Here is a 27,239-nt window from a genome sequence, read left to right on the forward strand (position 1 = left end):
TGATTTTACTTATGCAAGAGACCAACTACAGTCACTAGAAAGCAGCCTATCCTGCTCAAGAGGAAGAGGAACTTTCTTGAAGAGGAAATAGAACTTGTGGTTGGTTTCCGAATGAATAACTACAGGAAAATATATGGCCTACCTCCATACGCCTTAAGTAAAGCACAGAAGACAGCCATGTACCAGGTACTCAGAGACTCTGTGAATTCATCAGGTGAAGATGTATATACCATGTGAGGTATCAAAAAAGCCAGCATGAGAGGACTCAGATGAAGGAAATGTTTTGCAGAATATAATTGGCAAAGGCTCTACCAGGTCGCTTTTTAAGATCCTACCATTTTCTCTCCCTCTCCAAAATGCAATCTGAGCTGCTATGCAGCCTGCTTGTAACAATAAACACCTCTATCATTCAACTGCATCAAATTTCACCACTCCTCTCATTCTTCCCTAGAACAGCACACATCTCCCCTTTACATACAGGTACATATTCCTCATATAACTCAAACACAGCTCTGCCCTCCCTTTTAAAGCGAAAAACGTTCCTTTCTACAGTCCCCGTGTCTGTGGCATTACAGGCATCACCTGGGGCAGCAATAGCCCCTTCTGTGGCACGGCCATAATGACGACAAGCCTGTTTATGCAACTCGAGAACTCATCCGGTGAGCATCATTGATATCACTGCAATTCCATAATCACACTCTTGAATAGTTGATATCTTTGATTGTTATAGCTCAACACTGACATAAATGTATTGAATCTTTACATGTAGAGACAGGTTCTCATCATATATTTCCATTATAAGGAAAGGTTTCCTATGCTTCCAGCCTCTCAATCTCCTGCGCTACCTCCTTTGCACTGCAGTGCAGGCAGCCTCAGTGGAGTAACCTCAAGCTCCTGGTGGATAGCAGATCCTGGGAAGTCAACACCCATGCACTTTGATAGGGTGGAATGCAATCTATGTTGCTACCATAGCTCTAGAAGAAGAAAAGACTAATGCTCCCACTCATGATAACAACTCAAAAACTACCTCACTCTCATCCTACGACATTCTTCTGGACTGCAGATCTTCAAAACCAAAGCTGTTATGCGGCTCCTATCAATGCAGGACTCACATCTAACCACCCTTCAGCCTCCGGGTACCTCAAGGTCATCCTCTGTCCCCCAGCACAGCCCTTTTCTATTTTTTGCATACTAACAATTGTTCCTCATGTACGTGGACAAGGCTGCTTGGTAGCTTAATCCAAAAAGTGTAATGTGTTGTCACTGCACAACACGAATTAAAAAATGATGGACGTTTCTAAACATCCCGAGGGAGCTTATACTGCACAGGCACACACTGTTTCTTTGCGGGTTTTTTCTGTGCCCAACTGTGTTCCTCTCCGCCAAACAAATTCACCTTTAGCGATTCCACTGCCCTCAGTGACTGTTGTATGGTAATCTACTTGTGCATTTGCTTAGTGAAGAATATCAGTACCTGACATAACACAGAGTATAGCTTGCCATTGAGATGCCCACTGTAGCATCCAGTGACCCTCTGAAAGATTCGGAGACCAGGAAGTGCATTGTAGCTAGTATTTTTTCATGTGCAGAGATGACCTTGCAGGGGGTTGTAGATGAAATTAGCTCCTGTCCTGCACCAATCAGCAACCATGCTTAGGATCACATCAGGAGAGAAGCAGCCTCTTGCCCCGAATGCTTCCCTGGATATACCAAAGATTTGTATTCCTATTTTCCCTTAGTGCTAGTAAAGAACTGTGCACATCTGAGAAAAGAGCTGTGTTAGCAGAGATCGCCACCCTCACCTTAGTGAAAATAAAATATAAGCCAGTTCAAGATGCTGGCAGCACATTCAGACATTCAGGTTTGGGCGCACATGCATCGGTGGCCATCTTGGAATGGTATGAAAATATTTTAAGATAGGTAGGTGCCTGCTAAAAGTGCAGCAAGTGACGAAAAGTGAGCAAGGGTGCTGGAGAGGAAAGAGTTCGCTTGTTGTGGTTTGAAACCTGGGTATTAAAGAGAGGATAATACTGAGAGAGAGCCCACAGGAGAGAGGCAGAGAGCCCCACACGTGCACTGCAAAGCAAAGTTTGACATTAGTTATCCAAGGAAATGACTGGTAGACTGAAATGCTCCTTGGCGGGTTATAGAATACGGAGGAAAAACATTGAATGAGGAGCAGGAAAATGAGACAGCAACAAAGCCAACGAGCTAGGGACTGAGTGAACTTTAAGCATATAGGCACTAGAAACAATAGCTGTGCCTACTGACAGCTAAAACTGTCTATAGTGGAGACCTAAAAACGGACATTCACTTTGCCTAGAAATGGGTGCATTGATTCACCTCTCACGGTGAATAACAATGCTGGGCAAACAGGGTGAATCCGTTGGTTAGGTAGCTATCTACCAGGACCACCGATATTGTGGAATGTAAACCATGCTTAGATGTATCACAACATACCTTGGAGGAGTTTGAGTAGTCACACAGGAAGCTATTTAAAAAACATAAATCAACAGCATATTTAATTATAGAACTCAGTTGCCCTGAGGGATAACTCATTAGAGAAGTCCAAGTTAGAATAAGTTTGCAATTTCATGTCCCAGCATGATATATGCTTTTATTATTTAGGAACATAAAAGGAAGTCCATTTATGACTGGACGTTAATAAAACGTGTAATTGATTTGTAAAGCACTTTAATATTCACACGTGGAAAGTCACGGTTATCGTTCAGGGACTATTCAGTGGTCTGCTTCAGTTAAATTAAGCGGTCTACCATATTAGTGACAAATGGACATTTACACTCCGCAGCCCATAGCAGTCTGAAGATGTGCAGTGCGCTCAGTAATGTAAAACGACATACGTTTTCAGCCTCCATATCACACTGTTTCTAAAAGACGCCTATGTGCTGCTGCGCTGCTCACTGTCATGGAATGGATTTCTTTTTGTTATAGCTATTGTTTTGAAATGGCTCTGTGAAATGAAAACTCTCAGGATCGACGTTTTAATACCGAACTCCTAGAAATTATTGTGTAAAAAATTTCTGAGGTGCATGCGCCAACATTTTGGTGGTGAAAACACACTCTGACTAGGCCATTAAGTGTGGATGCGTGCGGTATCCTGCAGAGAGGGGAATACAACATAGAAGGCCTTGGGAGAAAGTATCAGTGGTCAGTACAATTTTACCTGGATCGCAGAATTGGCTTGCAGAGTGGTGCTGGCTGCCCCATGTACTAAACGAGCCCACGGACCTGGGAAAGGCACCTTAACAAAAGGTAACTTGCAGGGGAGCCCAGAGACGTCCTTTGGCCTGGTGGCTAGGAGCTGTTCTTAGATCAGGATTCTCCAACCAGAAGAAATCGGGTGCATCCTTGGGAGTCTGGTGCAGAGGTGCTCCTGGTTGTCTAGAGTGCTGAACGGATCCGCAGGCCCTGTCAAAACGCAGCACTCAGCAAAAACACACTTCTTGGTGGATGTTCACTCTACCATCAGAGTGCAGGAGTTTTTGGGGTCCCGCGACCTGGATTCAGGTGCTGGTTCTTCACTACCCTGTCCGGCGTCTCTGGGTACAGAGGTAGCATTTTAGCTGTTACTCACGGGCTGGTAGCGCCAAAGTAGCTTTACCACACTTGAAGACACTACCTTCAGGATGCAGTCTCAGCAGTGGGGTCGTTGATTTTGTCGCTCACTATAGCTGAGTGACGCTCTGGCGTTGGTGATGTCCGGGAAGGGGTTGGTTACCGGGCTGTCGACCAACAAGCCTTGGTAGTGGCAAAAGTAGTCCACATGTGCTTTGACAGCTGGAGGCCTTCAAGAGTGGAGTAGCGTCTTGAAATTTGGAGAAAACCTCCAGACAACTGCAAAGATGAAGGACACTGAGTTTATTTGAGCTCACCCACAAAGAGCCTGTCGGGTTGCAATTCTACTGGCACAACACGTCGTTTCACCAACAAGTCACAGGGGACTGGTCCCAACACGGGTGGAGTACATAATCTCTTCAGGACACTTAAGTGACCTATCTTTGCGCTGCGGCAGAGTCCTAAGTTCCCTTTTCAGTGACGGAGTCTTTTTTCTTGGTGCCTCTCCTTGGGCGTGAAGTCAGAACCGAGGTTCTGGTGGCAGGGGAGCCCCTAAATCCTAGTTTAGGTGGCATTAGGGGTAGAGGAGATAGTCGTCAATGGGTTACTGGTCTCCGCGTCCAGCCCACCCCTGTAGTGTCAACATCCTGTGAGTGTACAGCACTAATCTACCCAGAATGCTCTTATAGAGGGTTTTTCAAAATGTCAGAACCCCTCCTCGGCTGCACAGACCTGCTAGCCCACTTTAGGGATTTGGCTAGCCCATTTGGAGTGTACGCCTCCTTACTACCTAATTTTCCCACCTGCTGCACTGAGCACAGTGGAAAGTCCTTTGTCCTCCTGTGGGGGACAGGAGATCACATAGTCAGGGAGTGGAGAGCCTTTGAAGCTCCCCACCCATCTACAGTAAAGACTAGCCAACCTGGGAGGGAGGAGGTGTGACCTCCTTCCTGCTCAGGCCTTTTGTCTCCATCCTCTGGATGCACTAGCACAACCAGCAGGAGGGCAGACATCTGTCTTGGCAGCAGAACACTCGGGGAAGCCCTTCAAGGTAGAAGGGAGCTGGTACCAAGTGGCCATCCTGTAGGGATGCCACCTGGGCACATGCAATGTAATCCTCGTCACAAGAATCTTGTCCAGGGTAAAAAGCAGTGTTTGATACCAAACACGGACCACCACGGACCCACGCAGTGGGCAGTGTATGGACTCTGCCTGCACTTGGTGTTGGCAGAGTCGAACTCAAGCAGGCCAGCTGCTCGTGCAGGGTGACATGGAAGCTCTGCAGGCTCACTTGTACTCAGGTCGAGCAGGGTGGCACAATGAGTGCTGAAGCCCTGCTGACCCCTTTACCATCCCTGCCATGGGTACCACTGGCACCATTTACTAGGGCCTTACGGGGGGTAAAGCCTTTGCCAATGGGCCTATGTAATTCAACATACAGTTTAAGGGAACGGGCATGGGCACTGAGGTCTGTTTAGCAGGCCTCAGTGCACAAACAGGTTGAAAGCAGCAGCATCTAGCAGCAAAACATGGGGAGTGGTCATCCAACAAGGGGTACTTTACAAATACAAAAATGGAAAAAATGCAGCTACTTAAACGTGGCCACCACATGCTTGCCGTAAACACTGAAAGATATCTATTGATGTTGCCCCTTTGATAGTGATGTTTTTTAATACAAGGTTTTCCGTTGTACCATGCATGCCATCATCATTATTACTACATGTGAAGAAGACAAGAATAAATTATCACTTAAACAAGCACTCAAATCATTGGTAGCTACAGTGTCACAATGTCGCTGAAGGAAAATGAAAACACCAGCTTTAAAAGGAGACATAAAATAAATCACCATCTAAATTAATTCTCAAAGTGCAGGCAAAATAAATATCTGTCATTTAAAGTTAATATTAACAATAAATAAAATGCATGTATGGTGACTATACTAGAATTTTGTCAGGTGTTGATGGAAGATCTTCACTAGCACTGCTTAGCTGTAGAGGGGCACTGGAAGAGTTCAGACTCCAGCGTGATTATATCTGCTCTCCCCCAATGCTTGCTTCTTGTTCCTTTAACTCCTGTCATCAGCAGACACAAGGCTTTTCTTGTTCATTATATTATTAAAGTGAGTGGCACCCACCTCTTGACATGAGTAGAATTACTTCTGTAAGGGTCTAGGCCAAATCAATCCACATCTGCCCTCTTTCAGGATTGATGGAGCCACTCCTACCCCCTGCAGAATGTTAAGAGGGAACCCTGTGTCTCCCATATCCCACAGATAAAAGGGCCTCCTGCACAACAGGGGCTCCAGGGTCCTGTGCTACGCTCCTCAGCAGTTCATATTTGAATTTCACAAATCACTGTGATCTTTTGGTCCTTATCACTGATGGCAAATGGACATCATATTGCAGACCTTGAGCATTTGCACTAGGTCATTGCCCCTTCAGACTTTCAGACACTGCAGGTGCCTGCCTTGGATGCTAATTAAAGGGATTCCCTTGCGCTTGTACTGGGCCTTCAATCAATCAATCAGTTTTTGTAACGCACAACTACTCACCCGTGAGGGTCTCAAGGTGCTGGCGGTGGGTCTGGGCCTCATTTGAAGAGCCATGTTTTAAGGTTCTTCCTGATGATGGTGAGAGATAGGTTTTGTCTGAGTTGCGTGGGCAGGTTGTTCCAGCTCTTGGCTGCTAGGTATGCAAAAGATCTTCCTCCGGAGGAGGTTTTCCAGATGGGTGGGATGGTAGCTAGCTAGAGTTGTAATTTCCTGATATTCTTTGTTGTGGTGCCGGTGTAGAGTGCATTGATATGTATCAATATCTACCATTTCTCCCCTACTATGTGCCCTCACGGAACAGAGCCCCACCATTTATCAGAAATCCAACATTTATAGTTTAATTAAAGCATAAGTAATTATTTGCTGATGTAATTTTTACCTTATGGAACATTGTCTTGAATGTAGCATTTTTTTAAGAAGGGGGCAGTTTACTTGTAACTGTTCTGTAAGGGAAGTGGAAGATGCATGGTGGAAAAGGCTTCTGGACCCAATTTGTATGCTTACTGATATGTGTATGTAAAGCAAGTGATCCAGGGGAGTTCCTTGTACATAAAAGTTTGAGTATATTTGCATGTACATTTTGTTGTTGACTGGAAGTAATAAGAAGAGCCATCATCAGCAGTACATTTCATTTGACAGCTAAACCAATTATCCTCCACAAAAACAGCAGAGGATGGTGTCAGCACAACAGCACAAGCCGACAGACACAATTTGCTATGCGCAACCTTACCTATACTCATTCCTCCGACACCGTGACCACCTTTAAAACCACCGAAACACCATAGATACTTCAAATTGGGGCGTGGACATACAGGACACGAGCTGGACTTGGGCAAGTTTTAGATACTTTTTTGGAATATTCTAACACCTTACACTCCAGTTACAAACTATCCTCTAACACTAGCAATTGATCCGGCAGACTTCCATGTATTATTTGTTGATGTCGTTTTTTACCTTGTAGAACATAGTCTTGAATTTGACATTTTTGTTAAGAAGGGAACAGTTTAATTCTAGCTGTTCTGTTAGGGAAGTGAAAGATGCACAGTAAAAAATACTTTTTCCCCAATTTGTGCACATACTGTGTACGTGGTATGTATGTGTGTGTGTGTGTGCGCGCACTAGGAGCTAGTATCAGTAACACATTCCAATTACAGTGAAACCAATTTGGCTCCATAAAAACACGACAGAGAGGATGGTGTCCAAACTGATGGTTTATTAGAAAATTTAATCAATAGTACAAATCAATCAATTAGTGAATCAATTTATCAAACATGCATATATATCTATGTGGACATGCAGTCTGAATTTGTATATTATAAAGCAAAAGATGCAAAATATAATGTTCTTAAGTATTGGATCTTTCAAAGATTCACATGCTTGACTCATCCCCGTCGTCGAGATGGGAGCCTCACGGTAACCTGAAATACACATAGCAGTACATTTTACACACTATGCCTCAAGGGCCTCCTTAGGATCTTTTATAGCCTATCCATATTGTTTTGCAAAAAAGATCCAAATTTGAAATTCAGCTAATCAGGCATCGACACCCTCTGGAACACTCCCAAAAGAGGCTCTTTCCCTCAGATTTTCTACCGCACGTCGTATGAAGGGAGTCTCCCTGAGCTCTGGTCAGTATATTTTTCTGACAGGAATTCTTCTCTCAGGAAATTTCACTTTTGCAATTCTAGCATGTCTCAGCAGGCTCAGAAAGGTCTGTTTAGAGATTGTGGCAGTTGTGGGAAGAAGAGACTTCACGTTGATGACCCCCACAAAAAGTGTATTTACTGCCTCCATCCTGACCACAAGGTGGGAGACTATAAAATCTGTCGCACCTTTAGTCAGAAAACCCTCAAGGACCGTGAGGGTAGACTTCTGTTGTGGCTCCAGAAGCAGAAAGCTATGGAAAACCCATCCTCAGATGAAAGTGAAGCATCATCTCGTTCCCTCAACCGTCATGGAGGAAAAGAAGAACTGTCTGAGGCACCACCAAGGAAGATGGTAAAAAAGACGAAGCATAAGTCTATAGGAAAGCAGGGGCAGCAGGAGCCTTCCACTGCCAACTCAGAACACCAGGCAAAATTCTTGAAAAAGGTTTGTTCAGAGCCTACAACACCTGTGGCAAAAAAAGCACCCGCAAAAAGTGCCTCTCTGTCACTGTCACCGACGAGTGATCCGGTAAAGCCTACCCCTGATATCACCAAAAAACGTCTGTCTACGACGGCCCGTCGAGGACACCGTCGATGGTAACACCGACGAAGATGACATCCACGTTTACGACGGCTGTATCGCCAATGATTATGACATCGTCACCACTGTCGTCGACGACGATCATAACGGCCAAGATATTCAAGAAGGCATCGTCGACGAAGACATCGTCGATGGCGGGAGCAGAGGTAGTTTATCCGTCGGTGGCAGCATTACTGTTGATGAAGCATCTGTCGTCGAGAAAGACAAAGACAACGTCGACGAGCACACCTGTACCGTCGACGAGACAACGGTCGATGAGACAACCGTCAACGAAGGACCCGTCGACGACACCAGCATTGTCGACGACAGATCCGTAGATGGCGCAACCGTCGACGAGAGTCCTGTCGCCAGCAACACCGTCGACGAGAGAACCATCAACGAGGGGACTGTCAACAGTGGATACTGTAATGTCAGCAGCAGGGATGGAGGTTCTGTCCACTCAACCACTGACTATTATGCCCTCTTCCGGAGACTTGGAGGCACAGCAGGAGTCCTCAAGATTCCTCCCTCTTTCTTTTATCTCCATGGGAGAAAGGACATCTTCAATCCTTCCAAGCCATACATCACCAAGTAAAGTCCTGCCATATCCACCGCAGCATCTATTAAATGATGATGACGACAACTGTTCCCAGGATGAAGGACTGTTCGGTGCAGCCAGTAGCCCATCTCAGCTGCACGTAAAGTGCCAAGACTTAGATAAGGAGGAGGAAGAACAGCAGCAGCTCTACTATTCTTCGACGGTGTATCAAGAGGGCTCTTCATACCCGGCGGGTGAGCCGGAACCGTCGTTTCCCATGCCCAGGTCTCTAGTGTCAAATCTACAGAGTATGCTCAAGGACTACTATCGACGATTTCCACCATCAACGCCGGCAACCCCATCTAGACCGTACGGTCCACTGACACCTATACAAGCCCCGTTTACTAGCCCTCCAGGAACGCAGCAAAGAAGTGTCCCATTCGTGCCACAGGAGGACCACATCTCATCGGATGAAGAGAGAGAGGAAGGAGAAATTTCTGAATCAGCCCCTAGTGAGTGGGATGACTACCTCCAGGAGGAACACATCTCATCAGATGAAGAGAGAGAGGAAGAAGAAATTTCTGAAGCAGCACCTAGTGAGTGGGATGACTACCTCATTGCTACGCCGTCTCCTCCGCCAGCAGCACCAGTTGACTCGCCCCCGGAGGACATTGGGGCTTTCCACAATTTAATGGAGAGAGTGGCCAAGCGGTTCGAATTACCTATTGTTTCCCAAGAAACAGATTGTTTCTTATACGATTTCAAGGAGCCATCAAGGAAATCTATAAGGGCAATACCAATAGTGGACTTCCTATGGAACGAGGGATTGAAGGCCATGAAGAACCCAGCCACAGTGCCTTCACAGATGCCGAAGCTGGAGAAGAAATACAAGGCCCTGGACAACACTCCAGCCTGTTTAATATTGCAGCCAAAGCCGAACTCAGTGATATCCCAGGCTGCACAGCGCAGGTCAAAGAACCCTTCGCCACCTATCGCAGCGCCTCCTGACAAGGATGGAAGGAGTTTGGATAATATTGGGAAGAAGTTCTCCTCGGTGGCGGTGATCACAGTGAAGGCAGCCAACTCCTTAGCCATTCTAGGGAGGTACGACAGACAGTTGTGGGCTGACATGTCAGCTAATGTGGACTTATTACCTGGGGATGTCAAGGTGGAAGCAAGAAAAGTACTGCAAGAGGGGGAGCGGATCGCAGCGGAAATCATTGACTGCGCCATTGACATTTCCTTAACAGGATTCCGCCAACTCGCAGGAGCAGCGGTCTTGCCTAGGCAGGGATGGCTCAAGTCTACCTTGTTCCGCCCAGAAGTCCAGAGCCGCATTCTGGATATGTCGTTTTATGGAGAGAGTCTATTTGGGAAGCATGTGGACGACATGCTGCAATCCATAAAGACGGATACTGACAGGGCGAGATCGCTTGGTACCTTGCAGTACCGCAGGCAGCCCTTTCGTGGGGCAAGAGGCAGGGGAAATTACTCCTTTGAGGGGGTTTTCAACAACATAGACCCCAGTATCAGTCCTCTTCGTTGGACCCAGACAGCAATACGGCCAACATCAACAACATTACCGGTTGCCGCCTACCGCAGCATATCGGCACCCGGCGAAAGGAAGATCAGCGCCAAGGGGAAGAGACACCGACAGGAACAAATGACCAGCTAGCCATACCAGCTTCCTACACTACCAGGGGATTCAAGGTCGGGGTCGCATCACTTCTCATTTCCTTCGTTGGAAGGCCATAACATCAGACAAATGGGTGTTGGACGTAGTAGCCAGAGGACATACTCTGGAATTCATTCAGAAACCACCAAACGTCCCGCCGTCGGGCCCTCCACCTCCGCGAGTAGCCCAACTCCTCAAGGAAGTACAAGTGATGCTACGCAAGGGAGCAATAGAGCTGGTCCCTACCCCTCACAGGAACAAGGGGTTCTACTCAAGCTTCTTTCTGGTGAAGAAGCCCTTTGGAGACTGGCGCCCCATTCTAGACATACGGTTGCTAAACAAATTTCTGATAAAGCAGTCGTTCAGGATGGTGACACTGCAGGACATCTTGCGCCTCCTGAATACCGGAGATCATATGGCATCCCTAGACCTCCAGGATGCGTATTTTCATGTTCCAATACACCGCAACCACCGAAAATTCCTCAGGTTCAAGGTAGCTGGTATGCACGTACAGTTTCAGGTCCTTCCTTTCGGTTTAAAATCAGCCACCAGAATTTTTACAAAGATGCTGGCTCCATTGGTGGCTCATCTGCGCCAGTCGGGCGTACAGGTGTTTCCCTATCTTGACGACTGGCTGATAAAGGCACCATCAAAACACCAGGTGGTGCGTCACATATCTCTCTGCCTCCAGTTGTTCGATGATCTGGGACTTACCATCAACTACCAGAAGTTGCATCTTCATCCAACGCAGACATTGAGCTTTTTAGGAGCAATGCTGGACACTATCCAAAGCAAAGCGTATCCGTTGCAGGAAAGGCAATTAAAGCTCAGCAGGTTAGCCCGCAATCTCTCGGCAAAAAAGTGCATTTCAGTTCGCACTTACAAATCATTGCTGGGAATGATCTCATCATGCATCCCACTGGTTCCGAACTGCAGGCTACAAATGTGGCCCCTGCAAGAGCAACTGGATTTGCAATGGCATCAGGTTCAGGGGTCTTTCGAAGACAAGATTCGCATCACATCGAAAATGAGAGTAGCCATGGATTGGTGGGCAACACCAGCAAATTTATCCAGAGGTCTCACGTTTCTTCACCAGGTGCCTAACTATGTTGTGACAATGGATGCTTCCCTCAAAGGGTGGGGTGCCCATCTTCCAGATCTTCGCATCAGTGGGTCTTGGATTCCGAAGGACAGACAGCTCCACATCAATCACCTGGAGCTCAAAGCTATGGATTTCGCCATAAAAGCTTTCCTACCAAGGCTTCAGGGCTCAGAGGTTTTGATCAGAACGGACAATACCACATGCATGTTTTGAACAAACAAGGTGGCACGAAGTCTCTGCAGCTCTCACAGCAGGCTCAAAACATATGGAAATGGGCCATATAGCACAACATTTCTCTGAAAGCAGAACATGTCCCAGGACACAACAATGTACTGGCGGACACCCTGAGCAGGACAATAATTCCCTACCACGAGTGGGAACTGGATCAGGAGATTCTGGATCAGTTATTCCAGTTATGGGGCAAACCAAACATCGATCTGTTTGTCACGTTCGAGAACAGAAAATGCCCTTACTACGCAAGCTGGCTTCCCCAAAGAGGGTCGTGTGGGAATGCGTTATCGATAAGATGGTCCCTCATTTATGCCTACGCTTTTCCTCCGATCTCACTCATACCGAGGGTCCTCAGCAAAATGAAAGCGGAGGGTTGTCGCATCCTATTAGTAGCACCGAGATGGCCCAGACAGGTGTGGTTCACAGAGCTCCTCATGCTCTCGGAACGACCACATGTGCTACTCAAACGGAAACCAGCCCTATTAACGATGCACCATGGTCAAGTAAGACATCCAGACCCGTCATCTCTCCACTTATCGGCCTGGCTCCTGAGTTCCATGAATACTCCAATGTAAATATCTCTTCTGAATGCAGAAAGATTCTAGCCAGGGCTAGAGCAGATACTACCAACAAGACCTACAGACTGAAATGGAAGCGTTTTTGTCTGTGGTGCGCAGCTGAAGTGATGCACCCAATCTCTTTGCCTCCAGAACAGGTATAACCATACTTGTTGCACCTGGCAAAGTCTGGACTCTCATACGCTTCTATCCGCGTGCACGTGGCGGCAATTTCAAGATACCGCAGATCTCAGGAGGTGGTTTCATTGTGTTCCACCATAATTGTGAAACAGTTCCTTAAGGGGCTTAACCTCCACCTTTGTGGTCTTTGAACGTGGTCCTGGGGCAGCTCATGAAGCTTCCTTTTGAGCCCATTCATAGAGCGCAGTTAAAGTTCATTGCATGGAAGACGGCGCTGTTGCAGGTTCTTACCTCCACTAAGAAAGTGAGTGACTTACAGGCATTCACGATTAAAGAGCCTTTTCTTCAGTTCACCACTACTAGCGTGATTTTAAGAACAAATCCCAAGTACATTCCGAAGTTGCCCTCAACTTTCCATCTAAATGAACCAGTTGTTTTGAAGACTTTCTTTCCTAATCCGCAGACAGTGGCGGAAAAAGCACTGCATTCCCTGGACGTTAAAAGATGTCTGAAATTTTACCTGCAAAAGACTCAGAGCATACGCAGGTCAGACCAGTTATTCGTTGCCTTTGGGAACGCAAGGAAGGGACTTGCAGTATCCAAACAAACTGTAGCTAGGTGGATTGGCCTGGCCATACAGTTCTGTCATACCCAAGCTGGTAAGCCTCTCCACAGCAAGGTACGAGCCCACACGACTATGGCGGTAGCTGCATCGGCTGCCCTCTTCGCTGGAGTACACCTACGGCAAATCTGTGGAGCAGCTACATGGTCCAGCCAGCACACCTTCACGAGACACTACTGTCTTGAGGAGGAAAATACCATGGACACAGCAGTGGGCCAAGCAGTCTTGAGGCACTTGTTTCGCTAAGGTGAGCCTCTTGGATCATCCCACCTCCACATCCAGGGTAAGTTGAACAATGGTTTTTTCTTATATTAATCAAGATTAGTCTGTTTCATTTCTTATGTTTTTTGTTAGAGTTTGATTATCGCAGCATGATATGCATATATATATATATATATATATATATATATATATATATATATATATATATATATATATTTGTTATACAACAGTGATCTGGGCTTATTATGATTGATAGTTACTTGCGGAGTAACAACATTATGCTCCATTGACCACTAACTAGAACTACTGTTGCCTTCTTTCCTATTGATATCCGAATGTTGGTTCGGTTGGTATAAATATGGCTATACATCTGCTTACTCAATCTCACTGCTCGCTACTCTAATTCAAGCATGTGAATCTATGAAAGATCCAATACTGGAGAAGAAAATGTTACTTACCTGTAACTGTGGTTCTCCAGTATTGGTATCTTTCATAGATTCACATGCGATCCACCCTCCTCCCCGCAAAGGCTCCCTTTATACGTAAACTCTTCTCTTCACTCTTGTACTAGAAAATCGGAGGGAAAGAGCCTCTGTTGGGACTGTTCTAGAGGGTGTCGATGCCTGATTAGCTGAATTTCAACTTTGGGTCTTTTTTGCAAAACAACATGGATAGGCTATAAAAGAACCTAAGGAGGCCCTTGAGGCCTAGTGTGTAAAATGTACTGCTATGTGTATTTCAGGTTACCGTGAGGCTCCCACCTCGACGACGGGGATGATTCAAGCATGTAAATCTATGAAAGATACCAATACTGGAGAACCACAGTTACAGGTAAGTAACTAATTTTCATATAGAGTACAAAACAAGAAGTAAATTGCTTCCATAAAGGAGCTTCCGAATTTTAACCCCTTCGGTGCCAGGCCTTTATCCCCCTCAGGTGCCAGGCCTTTTTTTGGCTATTTGGGGCAGTTTGCACCTAGGCCTTCATAACATTTTGTCCACATAAGCTACCCACGCCAACTTTGCGTCCTTTTTTTTCCAACATCCTAGGGATTCTAGAGGTACCCAGAGTTTGTGGGTTCCTCTGAAGGAGAACAAGAAATTAGCCAAAATACAGCGAAAATTTCAAATGGGAAAAAGGGCTGCAGAAGAATGCTTGTGTTTTTTTTCCTGACAATGGCATCAACAAAGGGTTTGCGGTGCTAACATCAGCATTGTCTGAGCTTTCAGGAACAGGCAGACTTGAATCAGAAAACCCAATTTTCAACACAATTTTGTCATTTTACTAAGACACACCCCATTTTTACTATTTTTTGTGCTTTCAGCCTCCTTCCAGTTAGTGACAGAAATGGCTGCGAAACCAGTACTGCATCCCAGAAAGCTAAACATTTGTGAAATGTAGTCAACATTCTAAATTCAGTAAGGGTAATTTGTGTATATCCTACAAGGTTTTCCCACAGAAAGTAACAGCTGAAATAAAAAAAATATTGACATTGGGGTGAAAAGAAACAGCCATTTTTCTTCTAACTTTTTCCTGAGATGTCAGATTTCTGAAAGCTATATACTGTTACGTCTGCTGGATTCTACTGGTTGTGGGAATATATAGTTCCATTACAAAAATGTGGAAAAATGTATGATTTCCAGCAAAGTTGGAGGTTTGCTGGAGATTGTTGGTAAGAAAATGGTACGGGGTGCATGTGAAGCACACCACACTGGACTTACCCAGATGTTTAGTTTTCAGATGTGTCTAAGTCTTGTAGATTTTTTTACATGGCAGCGTTCCAAATTCCAAAAAGTGCAGCCCTCACCATTCCAAGTGGGTCGATTTTGAGAGTTAGCCATGCTCTCATGGCCTAAATGTGAAATCAAAACCTAAAATAATCAAATGTCCTCTTGCATGCCGTGGGATAAGATGTTTTAGTGTGTGGGGGGACCGCTGAAAGACTGTTACCCCCTTCAGTTGGAGTGGGGGCATACCCATGCTCATACTGGTTGGTAGCCACTACCACACTATTTTTTGTTTTTTTTAAAGTCCCTGGCATCTACTAGACTTTCGACCCCTTCCCCCGGGGTGTGGATCGGGGGTAATTGCCCCATCTGGCCACTGGTGGGCAGAACAACTTTGGCCCCATTTATTTGGGGTGGGGATATGGCCATACCCCCACCCTCTTATTTTGAAAAATAAAATCTTCCCTGGTCTCTGGTGGGCTTGGCCTTCCAAAAATAGGCCGATCTGCCCCCAAGGGGCGCAGATATGGCCAACAGTAATTTGCCCCCATGGGGAGCAACCCTTGCCCAAGAGGATTCCCCCCCAAACAAAACACACACATACACACACCCCAATCCCTGGTGCCTAAGTGGTTTCTGCCCCACCCCAAGGGGAGCAGAAATGGCCTAAAATAAATTTGATCCTCAGGCAAGGGTCGCTCCCCTTGCATGAAATTGGGGCAAAAAAAATCCCTGGTGCCTAGTGGTTTCTGCCCCCCTTCGGGGAAGATCGGCCTAATAAAAATAGATAAATAAAATAAATTTGCCCCTAGGGGATCGACCCTTGTCTAACTACTGTTGCCTTCTTTCCTATTGCTATCCGAATGTTGGTTCGGTTGGTATAAATATGGCTATACATCTGCTTACTCAGTCTCACTGCTCGCTACTCTAATTCAAGCATGTGAATCTATGAAAGATCCAATACTGGAGAAGAAAATGTTACTTACCTGTAACTGTGGTTCTCCAGTATTGGTATCTTTCATAGATTCACATGCGATCCACCCTCGTCCCCGCAAAGGCTCCCTTTATACGTAAACTCTTCTCTTCACTCTTGTACTAGAAAATCGGAGGGAAAGAGCCTCTGTTGGGACTGTTCTAGAGGGTGTCGATGCCTGATTAGCTGAATTTCAACTTTGGGTCTTTTTTGCAAAACAACATGGATAGGCTATAAAAGAACCTAAGGAGGCCCTTGAGGCCTAGTGTGTAAAATGTACTGCTATGTGTATTTCAGGTTACCGTGAGGCTCCCACCTCGACGACGGGGATGATTCAAGCATGTAAATCTATGAAAGATACCAATACTGGAGAACCACAGTTACAGGTAAGTAACTAATTTTCATATAGAGTACAAAACAAGAAGTAAATTGCTTCCATAAAGGAGCTTCCGAATTTTAACCCCTTCGGTGCCAGGCCTTTATCCCCCTCAGGTGCCAGGCCTTTTTTTGGCTATTTGGGGCAGTTTGCACCTAGGCCTTCATAACATTTTGTCCACATAAGCTACCCACGCCAACTTTGCGTCCTTTTTTTTCCAACATCCTAGGGATTCTAGAGGTACCCAGAGTTTGTGGGTTCCTCTGAAGGAGAACAAGAAATTAGCCAAAATACAGCGAAAATTTCAAATGGGAAAAAGGGCTGCAGAAGAATGCTTGTGTTTTTTTTCCTGACAATGGCATCAACAAAGGGTTTGCGGTGCTAACATCAGCATTGTCTGAGCTTTCAGGAACAGGCAGACTTGAATCAGAAAACCCAATTTTCAACACAATTTTGTCATTTTACTAAGACACACCCCATTTTTACTATTTTTTGTGCTTTCAGCCTCCTTCCAGTTAGTGACAGAAATGGCTGCGAAACCAGTACTGCATCCCAGAAAGCTAAACATTTGTGAAATGTAGTCAACATTCTAAATTCAGTAAGGGTAATTTGTGTATATCCTACAAGGTTTTCCCACAGAAAGTAACAGCTGAAATAAAAAAAATATTGACATTGGGGTGAAAAGAAACAGCCATTTTTCTTCTAACTTTTTCCTGAGATGTCAGATTTCTGAAAGCTATATACTGTTACGTCTGCTGGATTCTACTGGTTGTGGGAATATATAGTTCCATTACAAAAATGTGGAAAAATGTATGATTTCCAGCAAAGTTGGAGGTTTGCTGGAGATTGTTGGTAAGAAAATGGTACGGGGTGCATGTGAAGCACACCACACTGGACTTACCCAGATGTTTAGTTTTCAGATGTGTCTAAGTCTTGTAGATTTTTTTACATGGCAGCGTTCCAAATTCCAAAAAGTGCAGCCCTCACCATTCCAAGTGGGTCGATTTTGAGAGTTAGCCATGCTCTCATGGCCTAAATGTGAAATCAAAACCTAAAATAATCAAATGTCCTCTTGCATGCCGTGGGATAAGATGTTTTAGTGTGTGGGGGGACCGCTGAAAGACTGTTACCCCCTTCAGTTGGAGTGGGGGCATACCCATGCTCATACTGGTTGGTAGCCACTACCACACTATTTTTTGTTTTTTTTAAAGTCCCTGGCATCTACTAGACTTTCGACCCCTTCCCCCGGGGTGTGGATCGGGGGTAATTGCCCCATCTGGCCACTGGTGGGCAGAACAACTTTGGCCCCATTTATTTGGGGTGGGGATATGGCCATACCCCCACCCTCTTATTTTGAAAAATAAAATCTTCCCTGGTCTCTGGTGGGCTTGGCCTTCCAAAAATAGGCCGATCTGCCCCCAAGGGGCGCAGATATGGCCAACAGTAATTTGCCCCCATGGGGAGCAACCCTTGCCCAAGAGGATTCCCCCCCAAACAAAACACACACATACACACACCCCAATCCCTGGTGCCTAAGTGGTTTCTGCCCCACCCCAAGGGGAGCAGAAATGGCCTAAAATAAATTTGATCCTCAGGCAAGGGTCACTCCCCTTGCATGAAATTGGGGCAAAAAAAATCCCTGGTGCCTAGTGGTTTCTGCCCCCCTTCGGGGAAGATCGGCCTAATAAAAATAGATAAATAAAATAAATTTGCCCCTAGGGGATCGACCCTTGTCTAACTACTGTTGCCTTCTTTCCTATTGCTATCCGAATGTTGGTTCGGTTGGTATAAATATGGCTATACATCTGCTTACTCAGTCTCACTGCTCGCTACTCTAATTCAAGCATGTGAATCTATGAAAGATCCAATACTGGAGAAGAAAATGTTACTTACCTGTAACTGTGGTTCTCCAGTATTGGTATCTTTCATAGATTCACATGCGATCCACCCTCGTCCCCGCAAAGGCTCCCTTTATACGTAAACTCTTCTCTTCACTCTTGTACTAGAAAATCGGAGGGAAAAAGCCTCTGTTGGGACTGTTCTAGAGGGTGTCGATGCCTGATTAGCTGAATTTCAACTTTGGGTCTTTTTTGCAAAACAACATGGATAGGCTATAAAAGAACCTAAGGAGGCCCTTGAGGACTAGTGTGTAAAATGTACTGCTATGTGTATTTCAGGTTACCGTGAGGCTCCCACCTCGACGACGGGGATGATTCAAGCATGTAAATCTATGAAAGATACCAATACTGGAGAACCACAGTTACAGGAAAGTAACTAATTTTCATATAGAGTACAAAACAAGAAGTAAATTGCTTCCATAAAGGAGCTTCTGAATTTTAACCCCTTCGGTGCCAGGCCTTTATCCCCCTCAGGTGCCAGGCCTTTTTTTGGCTATTTGGGGCAGTTTGCACCTAGGCCTTCATAACATTTTGTCCACATAAGCTACCCACGCCAACTTTGCGTCCTTTTTTTTCCAACATCCTAGGGATTCTAGAGGTACCCAGAGTTTGTGGGTTCCCCTGAAGGAGAACAAGAAATTAGCCAAAATACAGCGAAAATTTCAAATGGGAAAAAGGGCTGCAGAAGAATGCTTGTGTTTTTTTCCCTGACAATGGCATCAACAAAGGGTTTGCGGTGCTAACATCAGCATTGTCTGAGCTTTCAGGAACAGGCAGACTTGAATCAGAAAACCCAATTTTCAACACAATTTTGTCATTTTACTAAGACACACCCCATTTTTACTATTTTTTGTGCTTTCAGCCTCCTTCCAGTTAGTGACAGAAATGGCTGCGAAACCAATACTGCATCCCAGAAAGCTAAACATTTGTGAAATGTAGTCAACATTCTAAATTCAGTAAGGGTAATTTGTGTATATCCTACAAGGTTTTCCCACAGAAAGTAACAGCTGAAATAAAAAAAATATTGACATTGGGGTGAAAAGAAACAGCCATTTTTCTTCTAACTTTTTCCTGAGATGTCAGATTTCTGAAAGCTATATACTGTTACGTCTTCTGGATTCTACTGGTTGTGGGAATATATAGTTCCATTACAAAAATGTGGAAAAATGTATGATTTCCAGCAAAGTTGGAGGTTTGCTGGAGATTGTTGGTAAGAAAATGGTACGGGGTGCATGTGAAGCACACCACACTGGACTTACCCAGATGTTTAGTTTTCAGATGTGTCTAAGTCTTGTAGATTTTTTTACATGGCAGCGTTCCAAATTCCAAAAAGTGCAGCCCTCACCATTCCAAGTGGGTCGATTTTGAGAGTTAGCCATGCTCTCATGGCCTAAATGTGAAATCAAAACCTAAAATAATCAAATGTCCTCTTGCATGCCGTGGGATAAGATGTTTTAGTGTGTGGGGGGACAGCTGAAAGACTGTTACCCCCTTCAGTTGGAGTGGGGGCATACCCATGCTCATACTGGTTGGTAGCCACTACCACACTATTTTTTGTTTTTTTTAAAGTCCCTGGCATCTACTAGACTTTCGACCCCTTCCCCCGGGGTGTGGATCGGGGGTAATTGCCCCATCTGCCCACTGGTGGGCAGAACAACTTTGGCCCCATTTATTTGGGGTGGGGATATGGCCATACCCCCATCCTCTTATTTTGAAAAATAAAATCTTCCCTGGTCTCTGGTGGGCTTGGCCTTCCAAAAATAGGCCGATCTGCCCCCAAGGGGCGCAGATATGGCCAACAGTAATTTGCCCCCATGGGGAGCAACCCTTGCCCAAGAGGATTCCCCCCCAAACAAAACACACACATACACACACCCCAATCCCTGGTGCCTAAGTGGTTTCTGCCCCACCCCAAGGGGAGCAGAAATGGCCTAAAATAAATTTGATCCTCAGGCAAGGGTCGCTCCCCTTGCATGAAATTGGGGCAAAAAAAATCCCCGGTGCCTAGTGGTTTCTGCCCCCCTTCGGGGAAGATCGGCCTAATAAAAATAGATAAATAAAATAAATTTGCCCCTAGGGGATCGACCCTTGTCTAAGGGGTCGCTCCTCTTGCGTGAAATTGATGCAAAAAAATTAAAAAATCCCTGGTGTCTAGTGGTTTCTGCCCCCCCTTGGGGACAGATTGGCCTAATAATCATAGGCTGATCTGCCCCCAAGGGGAGCAGAATTGGCCTAAATACAATTTTCCCCCCAGGGGAGCGACCCTTGTCTAAGGGGTCACTCCCCATACATAAAAACATAAAGTAAATAAAGAAACAATATATCCCTGGTGTCTAGGGGTTTCTGTCCCCCCCGAGGCCGATCGGCCTAATTATAATATGGGGGGCAGAAAAGGCCTAAAAATATTTTGCCCCCCTGGAAAGCGGCCCTATCCAAGGGGCCGCTCTCCTTATACGTAACTATAAAAAAAATCCCTGGTGTCTAGTGAGCATTTCTGCTGCCCAATCGCATCACGATCGGGCAGCAGAAATGCTTGCAGAGACATGAAAGGAAAGGCCTTTCCTTTCCTTTCATGCCTCTGACTGCCCCCTCCTCCCGAGCAGAAAAGAAATGCTGAGCACTTCTCTTCCACATCACGCTGGAAGCATGCTTCCAGCGCAATGGGAGGTGACCTCTAATGAGGTCAGCATGCAATTGAGTGCTGACGTCATCAGACGTTACTGGAGGGGGGGAACGGAGGTGTCAGGGATGGAAGGGGAAGCGATTTCCCTTCCATCCCCGATTGGGGGTGTGGGAGGGAGGCCGCTCCCCTGTGGGCCCAGTGCAGGAGGTGCTGGTCTCGTCCCTGGCACACAGGAACCGTGTGCGAGGACGAGACCAGCTCGCCCCAGGCACCGTTGCAGTTAAAGCATTGAATGTGGTAAAGGGGACACTTTTAGAGGAAGGTGCCAAGTTCAGAAGAATCAAATTAAGATTAAGGCAAAAATCACTGGTGTCCAAGCATCAAGCTCAACACCCAGGCAGGAGAAATCAGCAGAGTAAGAAAGGTCTTCTTTCAGCAAAGTCCGGACAGGATTTGCTAAACAACTGCTAGACCACTCTAAGGAACACACAATACAAAACAGAAGATTCTGAATGCTTCTCCCCAACAGTTCCCTCTGCACTGTCCAATCAGGAGACAATCTGGGAGCAGGTAGACCACCTAGGTTCTCAGCATCGAACAAAGAAGCACACAGCTCACAACCTTGGAAGGGAGCAACAGTTTAGTAGGTATACCTGGTACAAGAGGGCTCCACTAGTGTGACTGCACAATGCCCTATGCCCCAGTTTGATTTACGTCTTTTATGGTTACAACTTTCAGCGTTCTTGACTTTTCACCATCAGTTTTCAATTATCCCAAAACAAACAGACGTCCTGTGCAGCACTGCAGTTTTAGCTAACAAAGCTATTCAGTGCTTCAAGCGTTGACCTCACATTTACTGGTTCATATTGACACTCGAGATGTAAACAATGAGGCAGCGTGCTCCATTGAGCATCAATCGGTTTGTCCCTGAAACTGCTGTATTGTTCTTGAACATACAAAACAAGTGTGATAAATATTTGGACTTTCAGGACTTTGCTGAAGCTGTTCCTTTCAATGTGTTTGTTATTTCACATAACGCAGATTGATATCACGGTCAGATAGTCCAGCGGATTTTAACATGTATGCCTTGCAGCTTGTAACCGTAGCTTTAATTTGTTTGCTCTACACACTCCTGGCACCTGAACTCGCCATGAAGTTTGGGTTCACTTTTTATTGCTGTGTTTTTGCTGGCACAGAAAAAGTCGTGTTCTATAGAGACACAGCACAAATAGTTTGTGCACATTTGTACATTTCTGTTGGTTTGACTGTGTTAGCACATCGCAGCCAGACATAATGGCTTTGCCACAGTTTAATTTATTTTCGCGAAGGTCTGATAGTTGCACATTGCTACTAAGCTATAATTTGTGTGCCGTTTGCTTTTAAAATGCCAACTCCTCGCACCCCTTCGTTCGTCCATTTCCACCATGCTCTTTTTTTTGTTACTGATGAAGCAGAAAATGAAGGTTTTTGATTTATTAACGCATAAACGTAGTGTGAAATAATCACGTGTGACTTTAACCGAACTAATAAAGATTGTACGGGGACAAAATGTGCCCTCAGAGTAGTTTGCCAACATTTATAAGCGTGCTTTATATAACGTGGTGTATTAGAATTGCACTAATCCGACATAATCATAAACGTGTGCTACGACTTGCTTGTTTGAAATGCTTTAGCTTAGCATTACTTTAATGGAGGCTTTGGCCTAGTGGCCTGGTCTCACGGTTTAGATGCTCGTATTTTTCCAATGTGCTATTAAACGTGTATTTCTGCTTGAAGCTGTACTTTTCCACAGAAACTGTTCACATGCTTATCTTAAAGTTTCGTGCCAGCCTGGCATATTTTCTCTTTAATTCAAGGTCGACTTGCAGGTGCGGACAATGGAGGCTCTGAAAGTGAGCTAATTGGTAGACAATGTTGCAACTTGCATACCCATCTCCAAGGATAATGTATGCTTAAGTAAAAGCTTGAGAACTGTCGTTTTTGATTGGACAATTTGAAGCTAACCTATGAACCCTCCAATGGAGACCCTACTGGATTCGAACTGTTGTCTATAAAAACCAGGTGCACGAGAAGAAGGTAGCCATTGCGCTATTTAGCGGCCATTACCCGGACACTACGCCATTTTGCAGACTTCGTAGCTATTATGGCCCACTTTGCTGCGACGCCATTTTGAGAGACTTTGATGCTTTCTCTAATCGAGAGAAAGAGACTTTAATGATTCTTGCCCTAGAGACTTTAACTTTGAAATGCCCTTTGCATGGAGTAGTAGTTTTACCTTGCCGCCGTGAGGCAATTGCCCGTCCACCCCTGCCCCTTTGCCCCGTCCCATGCGGATCGAGAAACGGTACCTGTGAGACGAAGACTTCCTTGTACGCTGATCGTAATTGGTAAATATGAGAGGAAATTGTAAAATTGCATTGTGTTTCTTTTAGGTACCCAACTGCTGATTTTGATAAGAGCCCTAGCTAGGAGTTTTCTAAATTTATGTTGCTAAATTGTTTTTGCATGAAGTCCCACATGCCGATGCTAATTTGAGGTTAGATGAGGATTCCATATGTTGCACGATGCAATTTGAGATCTTGTTATGCTGACTAAATGTATGCAATTAGTTCATTACAGATTATCGTATTAGTGCTTTGCATTGCCATTATCGAATGCCTTGTGATTCAAATGCTACATAGATTACACTTGTTTCGCCGTTATGGACAGCTATTAATGTTCATTTATGTTTATCATTTGGTGTTGAGACACATATATATTGTGCTAGCTTTGTTAATATAGGGAAATAAATTCACTAACTTTGCAATAAACTGGTGTGGTTATTCCTGACTGAAAGGTCAGGGTTCGCCGAAATGTATTCTGGATTAATTGTTAAGTGTTATGTTGATCAAGGTATTGCTTATGTTCGTTATTGATTATTGATTTATGCAATTGATCGATGTAAGAGTACAGAGAGTTCCCACTTAGTCAAAAGATTCATCGGCCTAAAGAGCGTCCGAACACAGGTAAATTATTACTACGGACCGCTCTATCAGTAGATGGTAGCAGAGGACGGTTACGTCTTTTGGGACCCTGTACTATTAGAGTACATGGTGTTGGATTAACGGTTACGCATTTTGAGGCCTCATTCGAGAAGTTGAATTAGATTTTTTTTGGGATAAAACTGATTGACAGAATGATGATGGGCTAGGTCCACCGCGACTTTCCCGGGATCTCGGAGCTTGCGAATGGAGAGAACGGAGGTGTGGAAACAGCGTTGCCGGTACTAGTGATGGTATGAGTGAAGTTAGGGTTTTGCGCTTGCACAGCTTATTGCCGCAGGGTGTGTGAAAAGGTCGCGAGGATTTTTTTCTTTAAAGGATAGCGGAGGTGCGACTCCGAGTGTAGAAGTAGAGAAGTCGTCGAACTTCATAGAGATAGCGGAGGTGCGGCTCCGAGTGTGAGAGTAGGGAAGTCGTCGAACTTCATGTGCGTGTGGCGCTTTGTGCATAAAAAGGTCCACGTGGTTGTTGTTGTTGAGACTGGCCCTGCGAGGTCAAGAGACTCTGGAGTATGTTGATCCATGTTGTGGTCTGGGCGGTTTAGTAGGTTGATCGGGCGTGGTCAACGAGTCGGTACGTGTGTTAGGGAGTGAAAGAAACTTCGACTTCGGGCTTTGACAAGATTCTAAGTGCACTAGAATAGATCATTGACAAGTTTAGAGTAGGTCTGCAGGTCAGATTTGCTTGCGAACGTGGGGACCGAGAAAGACGGAATAGCGGCCGAGGCTAGTGAAAGGTCCCTAAGGTCCTGAAGCGATTGTGTTACCCTTCCTGTAGTAAACCGACAGATCTGTTTTAGTTTTTGGTAGCTCGCGATACATGCAAGAAGTTGTTACGGGAGGAGCTGAGTGAAGGAAGACTAGCCGCGAGGCTTTGTCAGCCGCAGTGTGTGTGAGTGTGACGTCACTAGGAGCCGCGCTGGGATAGGTTGGAGAGAGAAGGGTCGCGCACGGATTGGACGCAGTCCGTGTGGCTCGATTGGAAGGGGAAAGGCAGGCGAAGAGTATTCCGGGAATTAAAGTCACCTATTGATTACAAATTTTGTGGAATAAAAGTGACCTATTGATCATAAACTTTGTGAAATAAAAGACGAGAAAATGAAATTCCTTAAAGCATTTAGGAGTGCGATGAAAGGGGAGTCTTACATCAAAGCGAGCGTAGGAGAGGAGACGCCGCCCGAGGGCACACCAGCTTACATTGTAATGGAGGAAAAAGGGGTAGCTCCGTGTCTTTGGCTAAAGCAATGGCACAAACTGACAGAGAAACATGGGAGCGTAGCATTCCCGATACATGGGACATTCAATATAAGGATCCTAGAGAATTTGAGATTCACGATGTATGACATGAAGGTGCCTCCAAGGCCAGCCCAGTTTGAGGCTCTAGCGATCTGGGAATTAATGGCTAGACAGCAACAGAAAAATAAGTTTGAAACAAGGATGAGGAAGGTAGAAAAGACACTAGCGGATGCTAGGTGGGATAATGCGCAGAAGGTGTGGAGGTCAGATGTATTGCAGGGGATAACATTGTTTCCCGCAATTACTAAGGAAGAAGAGGAGACAGGTAAGAAAGCTACCTGTAAGACAGACAGGAAGTGTTTGAAGGATAGAGAGGACGAGGAAAAGTTGAGAAGAGAAGAGGAGTTAGAGGATGAGGAGTTAATAATGCAATTGCTGAACGACCGTCCACCACCTTATGCGGAGAATGGACAAGGTCCAAGTACCAGTTCTGCCCCTCCGGCACCGGTACAGAACAGTGAAACCCAGAGTTCAGGAGCGTCATCGGGGTCTAAGGACCCGAGTTTACTGTTCACCCGCAGATACCGCAGGTTAGGAGAATGTATCCAGATGTGCCCATAATGAAACCAGCAGAAAATTATCAACCGCAGATGCCAGGGTACTACAGCAGTGACAATAGTGGAGGAATGGTTCTAGAACCAACAGTAAGGGGAGTACAGAATGGTCACAACCCAACAATGATACAGGCTGGATCAACTCAGTTTATGATGCCTCAAAAGCAGATGCAGGGAGGAAACGCACATGCTCAGATGACGGGGAGTCAGATGGGCATGCCGGCAATGATGACCCATAGTATGGGAATGAACATGCCTCAGAACATGGGAAATGGACAGAACCCAGACGCGATATCACTACCCATTACTGTAGGTCCACCGGTACCTCTGTACAGTCAGCCTAACTTAGGTATGAGCGGTCAGGGATCAATACTGCAGAATGGGACAGAAAGGAGGTGCATAGAGAACACTCCAGGGATAACTCCTATAGCGGCTCAGCCAAATGGATCTGGATCCTTGATGGAGTTTAGTCCCATATGTGCTCAGTCTACACTGGTGAGCTCGAGTCCCCCACTGATAATACCTCTAACATCGAATACTGAAAAGTTGCCGCAACCATCAATGGCAGTCGATGTGAATGCTACACTGATGGGGGTAAATGCGCAACAGCTGACACAGTGGTTCAACAGTCTAAATTCCACACAAAGTTCAGCCAGTGGGAAAGGAGAAGACTATATGAATAGGGTCAGGTTGAACATGGAAGCACAAGAATTGGTGGAAGGGACTATGGGTGTAAATAGGTTAGAGTCCTACACGGAAGAAGAGCTGAGGTATCTATGTCCCAGGATTACGAAGGAAGTGAACAAGGTACATAAGAGCTTGCAGGAAGCAGCTGACAGAAACGGGGTTGACATAGACAAGATGAAACACTTGAGCAGAAGCTACAGGTTGGATTTTGGAACCACAGATTTTGAACACATGAGGTCAGCAGGCATGAAGACACACCTTAGAGAATTGTTACAGAGTGCACAAGTGTGGAGGTGCTTAGACAAGTGGGAAAGCAGATGGGTAAAGAGGAAGGAAAAGAGGAGGGACAGTGCTACAGAGCATAATGAGAAAAGACCACAAAGCAGCGAGACAGTAACAATGTTACCAATGAGGGAGACAGCAGGGGGAAAATTAATACATGTACCATGGCACAGAAGCGACATTCAGTCATTTACGGATGATTTTCCCAAACTGAGAGAGAAGCCAATTGAATGTTATCAACAGACTGATAGGTTTGTGAAGCTTGCAAAATGTCTCTGGGAAGACCTGAACACTCTCTTTGAGATCGTGGTTCCGGCAGATTTGTGGGAGGATTGCAAAAG

The sequence above is a fragment of the Pleurodeles waltl genome, chromosome 1_1, assembly GCF_031143425.1.
Source record: "Pleurodeles waltl isolate 20211129_DDA chromosome 1_1, aPleWal1.hap1.20221129, whole genome shotgun sequence".
In the NCBI taxonomy this organism is placed as follows: Eukaryota; Metazoa; Chordata; class Amphibia; order Caudata; family Salamandridae; genus Pleurodeles; species Pleurodeles waltl.